Source organism: Thermobia domestica, chromosome 3, assembly GCF_964235325.1.
Source record: "Thermobia domestica chromosome 3, izTheDome1.hap1.1, whole genome shotgun sequence".
NCBI lineage: Eukaryota > Metazoa > Arthropoda > Insecta > Zygentoma > Lepismatidae > Thermobia > Thermobia domestica.
In genome coordinates this window covers 18,938,918-18,948,427 of record NC_137456.1, presented here as the reverse complement: position 1 = coordinate 18,948,427, position 9,510 = coordinate 18,938,918, and positions in this window count along the sequence as shown.

The window sequence follows — 9,510 nt, the reverse complement described above, 5'->3', positions numbered from 1 at the left end:
CACTACTTGACGATTACATGGGTTTGTTAGTCATAGCATCACGTCTGTAGAATTATGATGCTCACTTGTATCTAGCATCCTGATCAACACTGGCGTTCAGCAATACATTGTCGGTTTTACTTATAATGTCTAATATTTACATTTGTTTAATTTGTCCACCCTTTTATTTTCACTAATGTCCTCATTCATTTGGGACGAATCACTTGTCTTATGTTTACATACTATGTAGCGAGAACCCATCTAGCATGATGTTTCTTTGGGGTTCCTTACTGTTATGGTGGTTACTAGTAAGTGCATCATATTATACTTCTGAGTATTACATAATTAGTGTAAACCCGACTAGTCGTGGTAAGTAAGTCTACGTTTGCTCGAGCCATTTATCCTATTATCTGTTACTGTCATATTACTCGTTATGCAATTTTATAAATATATATATATATATATATATATATATATATATATATATATGTGTGTATATGTTCCAATATTTTGTTTTATGTGAGTGTTGAAACCCATATCATTATTTTCAATTGCAGTATAGCAATATGATGGGTGTGAATTTATTCAGTTAAATAACTGAGCAAGTCATTAAGTATAACAATGCAGGGTTATCTCAGAAAGCAATCACAATGGTATCTTCAATATAATTTTGGTGTAATAATTGGTGAGCTCCCTTATCCTAAATCTGTGAATGTTCTTAAGTCAAATAAAATGTTGCAACACCCTACCATAAGTGTTATGTTTTGCGAAATTAACTCTGCAGCCTTGTATTTCAGCTCTGGCATTCTCATAAGCTTCAAATAGGTAAGGAAATCACAGCACAAGGGAAGGGCTGTGTTCTGTGCATTGTCTCGCACATGTTGGATTCGTTTTACCGTTGTACTAAAAGTTTGTTTGTTTTTTTTTCTTTTTCTCGTTCTTTTATTAACGCATTGATTTAGCGCAATCTCATGCAGTGTTAGCATCTTTTGCTATTCTCTCCTGTGTTCTAAGTAGATCACAGGTGGCGACCCCTTACCATATATTTATCCTCTCAGTGCTCAGGCACTGGGCAATCAAGCTTAGCTGTAGCCTGCCAGGGATTGGGCCCTCTGGGGCGCTACAGCGGTTTGTTTGTTTTTGGCGACCTGATCGCCAGGATATCAGCTGGTACCTTTTGATTTTTCTTGTGTTCTAGTGATTTCTATTTTTATTTCTCTATATAGAATTTTGTTGGCATCGTATTGCAATCTTGTTTATCAGTATCTTGTACATTTTGTATACTTCTTAGCTTCCGAAGATGGATACCGTCATCTTTGAATTTTCCTAAAAAAAAAAAAAAAAAAGTCTTGCTGTCTTAAGTTAACTTTCATCGTAGGTGAGGTGCAGCGCTCTTTATTGACATTGTCGGATTGGGTTGGGGACCCGCATCATATATCAGTGAAGTAAAAGTCAATTGAGTGTCTAACGTCAAATAAACTATTTTTTCAGTGTATCCTTTTAATCTTAGTGCATGTGTTAAACTGTTAGTGCCAGAATGAACAAGTCTAAGAGGAAAGCTCGTCAGTGTGGCCATTCAGGCACTTTATTAGAGTGTACTTCCTGTAATACTTGGTACTGCAAGCGGTGTTCAGGATTAAGTGAAGAAGCTTTCGCCGAGAAAGGCAAGCCCAATGTTTTGTGGGATTGTAATTCTTGTTTGGTACAATCTCCCAATTTAGTAGATAATACTATTGAAATAGATGATTTAAACACTGGATCTTTGGTAGAGAAGAGTCAAAGTGGAAGTAGTAGTGAAGTCGGTGTTGCTTCTAATTTTTCGGATCTTTTAGCGCAGCTCACTACCCAAATAAACTCTATAAAAGTGGTTGTGACAGAAGAAGCCGTGCAGCTGAAGTCAAAGGTGATTGAAGAGACCACGCAGCTAAGGTTGCATGTAGCCAACGAAACCTCCCAATTGAAGGAAGAGGTTTCGCAGGTTAAAGCGACAGTGATTAGTGAAATCTCTGAAGTCGTAGAAAAGGAAATGTCTGAGCTGAAGGACACTGTGGATCGTCACATTAAAGAGCAGGATGCTCGTATTGCAACCTTGAGTAACCAATTGGAAAATAATACGGCGGAATTGAATCATCAATTGGAAATGGTGAACGAGAATTTAGCCTCTCAAGAAGAAACCTTGCTTAATTGCCTAAGGGACAATAGTATGTGTAAGCGTCAATTGGAAGCCTTGTCTACCCAAGTGAAAGAAATCCATCAGACCAGCAACTCCTGTCTAGGACTGCGGGACGAACTCGAAGCCTTGAAGGAGAAGGTTGATAGCCTTTTTGACCAAGATTACGACGAAGAAGTGGAAGAGCAAAGTAACCAGCTCAATTCTGATGTTGTTAGTGTGGAGCGTAGACACTTCACAGACTTTGAAAGATTTTTAGGTCTTGTTAAGCCTAGCACTTGTGAAGGTAGTAGCCAATCTGAAATTCCAGTGGTTGTTTCTAGTCCTTTGATTGGAACTACTTCAGTAACCACTACTTCTTGTCTTCGCCCTGCCAAAGTCAATCTGTCCCAGGTACAGCATTTCTTTAACAATGCTAGTTGTGTTTCCACTGCTTCTGCTCATGGTATGCCGTATAGTCATTGCACTCATTCCCAGCCTGGTCATGACAAAGGTTTGAACGGTCGGAAAGCTGATGGTTTTCCTAGTTATGAGCGAAATAATTTATTCAACCCTTTTCTTTCTCAAAATCTTAAATCACGAAATGACTTGCCTTGTGTCTCGTCGGTCAGTGTTGGTCATGGTGACTCTGCTTACCCAAGAACTTCCACATTGGAACCAGATGTCCCTTCATTCTTATCTAATGGTTGTCCACTGTCTAGCATTAATGGTAATAATAATAATGGTCATGGTCTAAAATCTTTGCGTTTGTCAGACTTAAGTCATTTCCCTGAATTTACAGGTAATGTGTTGGAAATTTCCCCACTTGATTTCTTGCAACAATTAGAACAGAATTTTAAGTTGTTGAATCTTGATCCCGAATACCAAGTGTTAGTCGCTATGAGAGCTATGAAAGATTCTGCTGCTTGTTGGATTTCGCAGGTCTCAGATCAAATTCATTCATATCATGACTTTAAGCGTCTTTTCTTGTCCCAGTATCTAAATCCAAAGGTTTGTAGGGCTCAGTGGAGATATTTGTTGTCCACCAAGTATAACCCCAGCATTCACGGAAAAGCTTCTGAGTTTGTGTGGAAACTTTCTAAAGGTTTAAGGATGCTTAAGAATAACATGTCACAAATAGAGTTAGTAGATTATCTAATTGACACATTACCCCCAGAGTATCAATTCACCTTAAGTCAAGTAGAAATAACTTCTGTTTCTGAGCTCGCCGAGCGCTTAATGAGACTTGAAGTTCCCGACAAAACCAAGTTACTAAACAGTCCTCTAGTGTCTTTAGAGTCACTTAGTTTTAAGCGTAAAGCAGGTAATGATAACGACACTCCTGGTAAGAGTAAGAAACGAAATGTACATTTTGATGTTAACCTTGCTACTACTATGATCAATGAAAATAATAATGAACAAGGTAGTTCTGGTGCTAGTTCTAGTTCTGAAAATAAAGTAACCACTAAAGAGAAATGGGCTCAAGTGGGATATGCCAATGTAAAGGATTACTTAGGCAATAATCCTCCTGGTAATAGCAACAACAACAGTAATAACAATAATGTTAATTTTAGACGTAATAATCGAAGAAGATTTGGTTTTGGTAATCGTAACAATAACAATAGTAGCAACAATTTCAACAATAGACAGAGTAATTTTAACAACAGGCAGGCTAATCGTAACATTAGAAGAGTAAACGTTAGAAATAGAAATTCCAGTAGAAATGCTAATAATCAATCAGGAAATTCTTGTGAACAGGCTGACCCTATTACTTCTTGTTGTAATTGTAGTCATTGTCCTAACTTTAGAAATAACCACGAAAGTATGGGTGTAAATTCACAAACTGTCTCTGAGCCTTATGCTCAATGTAATGCAACTTTAAATTAACAGGGCAGACTCCTGATCGGTCGCCTGGAGCCCGCCAAGATTGTAGTCAGCGACCAGACGCTATATTATCTAACAGAACTAATGGTACCTGGTTTACTCAGTCTCCTCTTCAAGTTTTCTTTATTTTAAATGAAAATTCTCATGATAGTGTTAATGAAAATAGTGCTTTCGTAAAGTCACCTTACCTGTCAGGCCAAATAGCCGGTCTATCTCTATCTTGTATAATCGATAGTGGTTGTGAGGCTAACCTTTTGAGTTATGATAATTGGAAAAGGATTGTAGAAGTGTTACCTACCGCCAAGCTAGTGCCAGCTAAGCATGTAACTTTGCAAGCGTTCGTGGGTGATAATAAACACCGAGTTAAAGGTCAGAAGACTTTATACCTGGAATTTTCTGGTCATGTTCTCGAAGTTCCTTTCTTCATTGTGGAAGGTATGAAGTCAGACGTTCTCCTAGGAACTCCTTTCTTGAGTAAATACAGCTGTGTTGTGGACTTTGCTAACCGCATTCTTTCCTTCAAAGACTTAGATGGCAAGCCAGCCAAATTGAACCTGAATTCCCTATGGATAAGTTCAGTGGAACCGGAACCTTTAATACAAGAAGTGAACCAAGAAGATGATTATTTGATACCGATAAGCGAAATTCGAGATACCATCCTGTCCAGAACTGACCTAACCGAGGACGTTAAATCCAGATTAGTGGATCTGTTAACTCGTTACAGGGAGTTATTCTCCGAGCGGCCTAGACCAGTAAAAATAAAGCCTCTGAAGATCGAGCTCACTGATAATGAGCCAGTGGTGTGCAAGCCATACCCGATAGCCTACTCAATGCGAGAACCATTTAGAAAACTCTTGCAGAAATGGCTGGAATGGGGAGTAATTGAAGAAAGATTGTCACCTTATTTAAACCCTGTGCACTGTGTCTACAAGGCAGACAAGCAGTCTATTAGGCCCACATTGGATTTAAGATGTCTGAATAGGAAGGTAATATCTGCTAATGTGCGTGTGGAGCCCATACAGGATATTTTAGCTCGCCTTAAAGGTTCTATGGTGTTTTCCTCATTTGATTGTAAAGATGGATATTATTGTCTACCCTTAGAAGAAGAATCTTATGAGAAGACAGCTTTCTTATTTGAAGGAAGACAATATTGTTTTCGTTACCTTGTGATGGGACTGAAATCTGCTACAAGTCTGTTTCAGTTCGTTATGAATAGTATCTTCGACCTGTCCACAAAACATTTTGTCTCTTGTTATTTAGACGACCTTCTTTGTTTTTCACCTTCTATAGAACAGCATCTTAAGCATTTAGAATTTATTCTATATACGCTAAACAAGTTAAATTTCTCTTTAAATTTTCGTAAATGTAAATTTCTGTTTCCCGAACTGTTATTCCTAGGACATATCATATCTGGCCGAGAAGTTAAAGTCAACTCCAAGCTGAATGAAACTATTAGAAATTTTCCTGTGCCAAGAACTCGTAAGCAGTTACGTCAATTTTTGGGCATAGCCAATTGGCGTCGCAAATTCATTAACAATTACGCCGAATTAACCGAAAATTTAGTGCATCTTCTACGCAAGGAAGTGAAATTTCAGTTCGGCCCAAGACAGCTGAAAGCTTTTGAACTATTAAAGCAAGAGTTAATTTCTCCTCCTGCCTTAGCATTGCCTGACATGGGTAAAACTTTTCACATCTTTTCAGATTCCTCTACCATAGCCATTGGCGGATATATTGGTCAGTACGAAGGTGACGAATTTAGAGTTATCTCTTATGCCAGTAGACGTATTAAGCCCACTGAAATGTCCTTGTCTATTTTCCAGACAGAATTATTAGCAGTCGTATTTCTGTGTGAGAGATTAGCAGACTATATTCTGTGCATTCGTAGAGTGTACAGGGGGCAGTCTCGCACATGTTGGATTCGTTTTACCGTTGTACTAAAAGTTTGTTTGTTTTTTTCTTTTTCTCGTTCTTTTATTAACGCATTGATTTAGCGCAATCTCATGCAGTGTTAGCATCTTTTGCTATTCTCTCCTGTGTTCTAAGTAGATCACAGGTGGCGACCCCTTACCATATATTTATCCTCTCAGTGCTCAGGCACTGGACAATCAAGCTTAGCTGTAGCCTGCCAGGGATTGGGCCCTCTGGGGCGCTACAAGTAGTAGTAGTACCAGTAGAAATAGGATTAGTAGTAGTAGTAGGAACGAGTTAGAAACTCCGTAGGGCTCGTTTTTCTCCACCTTGACCCCCATTATATAAATTTTGTGACCAACTTAAAACAGCTGGCTAGGATAGCGCTTAAAATAGATAGCTAGAGTAGCGCGCGAGAAAACGAACTTTCGGGAGCATTACTCTCCCGAGCGGGTCGCATTTTCACCGATCCCAAGAGGTTCATTCAATACATGGCTGAAGTAGCACTCTTATTGGCCACGTTCCGATGACGTCACAAAGTATCAAGTTCAACCTGCGAGTATGCTTCTTGCTTTCGTTTTACTGTTTAGAGTGAGAGAGAGAGTGTGTGTGTGCGTGTGTGTGTTTAAAAAAAAGAGAGAGGAGATTTTCAATATTATTACTTCTGAAATACATTGCATTATAATTCTTGATTTATGTTTACTTTTTACGCGGTACAAATATATTATCCTTAAATAAGTATCCTGACGCTGGCGTCCCGGGCAGTTGCCTGGTATGCTCAACCTTTGGTGTTTGTGCTTGATTCTGTGTAGCCGTAGTATGTGGCAATTGTGCTGTGTCTCATGATAACACTTTTTAACTCGTTTTACTACAGATCTTATAGGTCATAGAATTTGTCGTTATGTTGAAAACCTGTTTTGCAGGGGAATTTTATTTATAGTTAGTAAATTTAGTACATGTAATATAGAACTGGTATCGTATTAATACAGGAGGATCAATTTCTTAATCATACAGTGTTGTAACCTCGACGAGTTAACAGTACTGCCAATAATTTGATACGCAAGTGTAATAAACTGTGAGCGAAGTGAGCAGGAATTTTTATTCTTGCCATGTTTGGAAATGAAGACCACGAAAACTTAGGGCTCCATTTATATAATTTGCTTCTCTTTTACTAAAAACTTCGGGCTCCCCCTAATATACCGAAACGTTCTGAACCCGTAGGCAATGCCTACCTTGCCTACCCTATTGCTACGCCACCGGGAGGACCCCAAACAAACGTGGAAGTAGATGAAACTTTTCTCGCACGTAGGAAGTATGACAGAGGCCGCAAATTAAAAGAGAAAACAGTTATCGTATTCGGTATATATGGTAACGAAACCAAACGAGCCTCAATTTCAAAGTGACCAATAACCAAAAACGGTATTATGGCCATATATGAATATATATATATATATATATATATATATATATATATATATATATATATATATATATATATATATATATATATATATATATATATATATATATATATATATATATATAAAACGAGAAGCAAATCAATCATCTCCGAGTTCGCTCCTCATGACCTCACACAGTATGAGTAACGTGAGATGTACTTTTAAAAATGTGACAAGTATTTGTTAAAAGGTGCTGAATTTGGTACAATTGTATCAAGTGTGGCAACACTGTCTTCTAATCAATCTGGGGGCATTTTCGCGGATCCCAAGAGCTTCAGATATCCTCTGATCTGATTGGCCGATACAGATACGACATCACAAGTCATGACATATATATATATAGCACAAAGTAAACGCTAGCTGCTGTCATCACAAGAAGAGATGAAACTCACACAGGAAGAAACCACACACACACACTGGTGGAACCTAACACACAGGTGAAAACCAAACACAACCAAGAAAAAACTCTAAACTCCGGCCCTTCTCAGGATCACAAGGAACAATCAGGCACCAACAGAACCCAAGACGGCAAGTCCCAATCAGAAGACAAGAAGCAAGCACCAAACAACCAATCAGAAGCCAGAAATCATTCACCAAGGAACCCAGCAAAGAAAGGACCAGAAAACAAGAATACAGCTGCCACTACAACAGCTACAAATTCTAACCAATCAGAAGCAAGCACCAAAACAAACGCCAGCCAATCAAACAGTTCCAGAGGCAAAACAGAAGACGAAGAAGAAGACTCCTATATTTACATGCGTAATTAAAGGCTATCCCATAAACAAAGAAATAAAGGATCTTGATGCTGAATTACACAATCAGAACATCAGTTTCAGTAACCTCATCAGAATCCGGTCAGAGACTAGACCCACAAAATTAGTGAGGCTTTTCTCAACTAGTCCAGACGATGTGAATAAACTAATCGCATATGGCTTAAAATCTGGAGGAAGAACATACAAAGTGGAGCAATCAAGAAGCCAGCCGCGTCCCACGCCCTGCTGGAATTGCTACGAATACGGTCACATGAAATACCAATGCCCCAACAAGAGAAGATGCCATAGATGTGGAAACACACATGAAACCAGCTGCAACCTCCCAATAAACAACAACTTTTGTGCCACTTGCAGAATACAAGGACATCGAACCGGAAGTAGCAACTGTCCCGAAAGGCCAAAAACTTCTCAAACTACAAGAATGAAGCTCATCTTTGAAGACAGACCCACAAAGACCGGCTCTTTTCAGGGACAGAACACAATTCAAGAAGAATCAGACAGCGCAGCAGAACAAGAAAAAACCGGAAAACCACTAACCTCAGAAGAAATAGAAGAAGCAATTGACCGGGTCACTCACAAAATAATAAAATGGGTCACATCCATCTTAACGATAACAACACCTCCAGAACAGGCAACCAAGCTCACAGATACAATAGCCATAGCCACCAAGAAGATATTCAACCTGTCAGTAAACGCACTGTCCACGACCACAGGGCAGCTGTACGTAACAAATCCAAAGACAGTTGCAAAGAAGTTACATAGCAGGGGGACCGGCAGAAGACCAAAAGAAAAAGCCAAGGAGGGAAGATAGCCAGCCGTCACCCGCAAACCGATGATGACTCACAGCACCGACAATGGACAACGATTTGAAAATTGCATGTTAAAAAAATAACAGATGCCCCACTAACAATACACCTCCCCATTACAGACAACACAGATATGTATCACTAATAATTCAGATAGGTTTTTAATTTAACAGATAAGACATTAAGATAGGATTGTAATGTAACAGACAAACTAATAGATTATTAGTACAGACATGTTTACATGGATTTTTGCCACCCCTTCTCAGTGTGGTTTTGCCATGTAAATAGCCTAATGCATGCAGCATGACCGATACTGGGGTTTTTCCCCCTGGTTTCCAGGTTTTTATCCCTCTATCGAATCACAAGATGTGAAAAAAACTTCTCGCGCTTTCCTATCTTCTTTTTCTTACCCTTCTTTCTTTCTATCTACACAGTTAACAGATTCGCGTGTAAATGTCTCCGTATAGATAGAAACCGCGCAACACACCCACCGACACATGCTTTAGGTTTACTAACGCATGCAGGAGGAGCACGTAGATATAGGTTGGTGC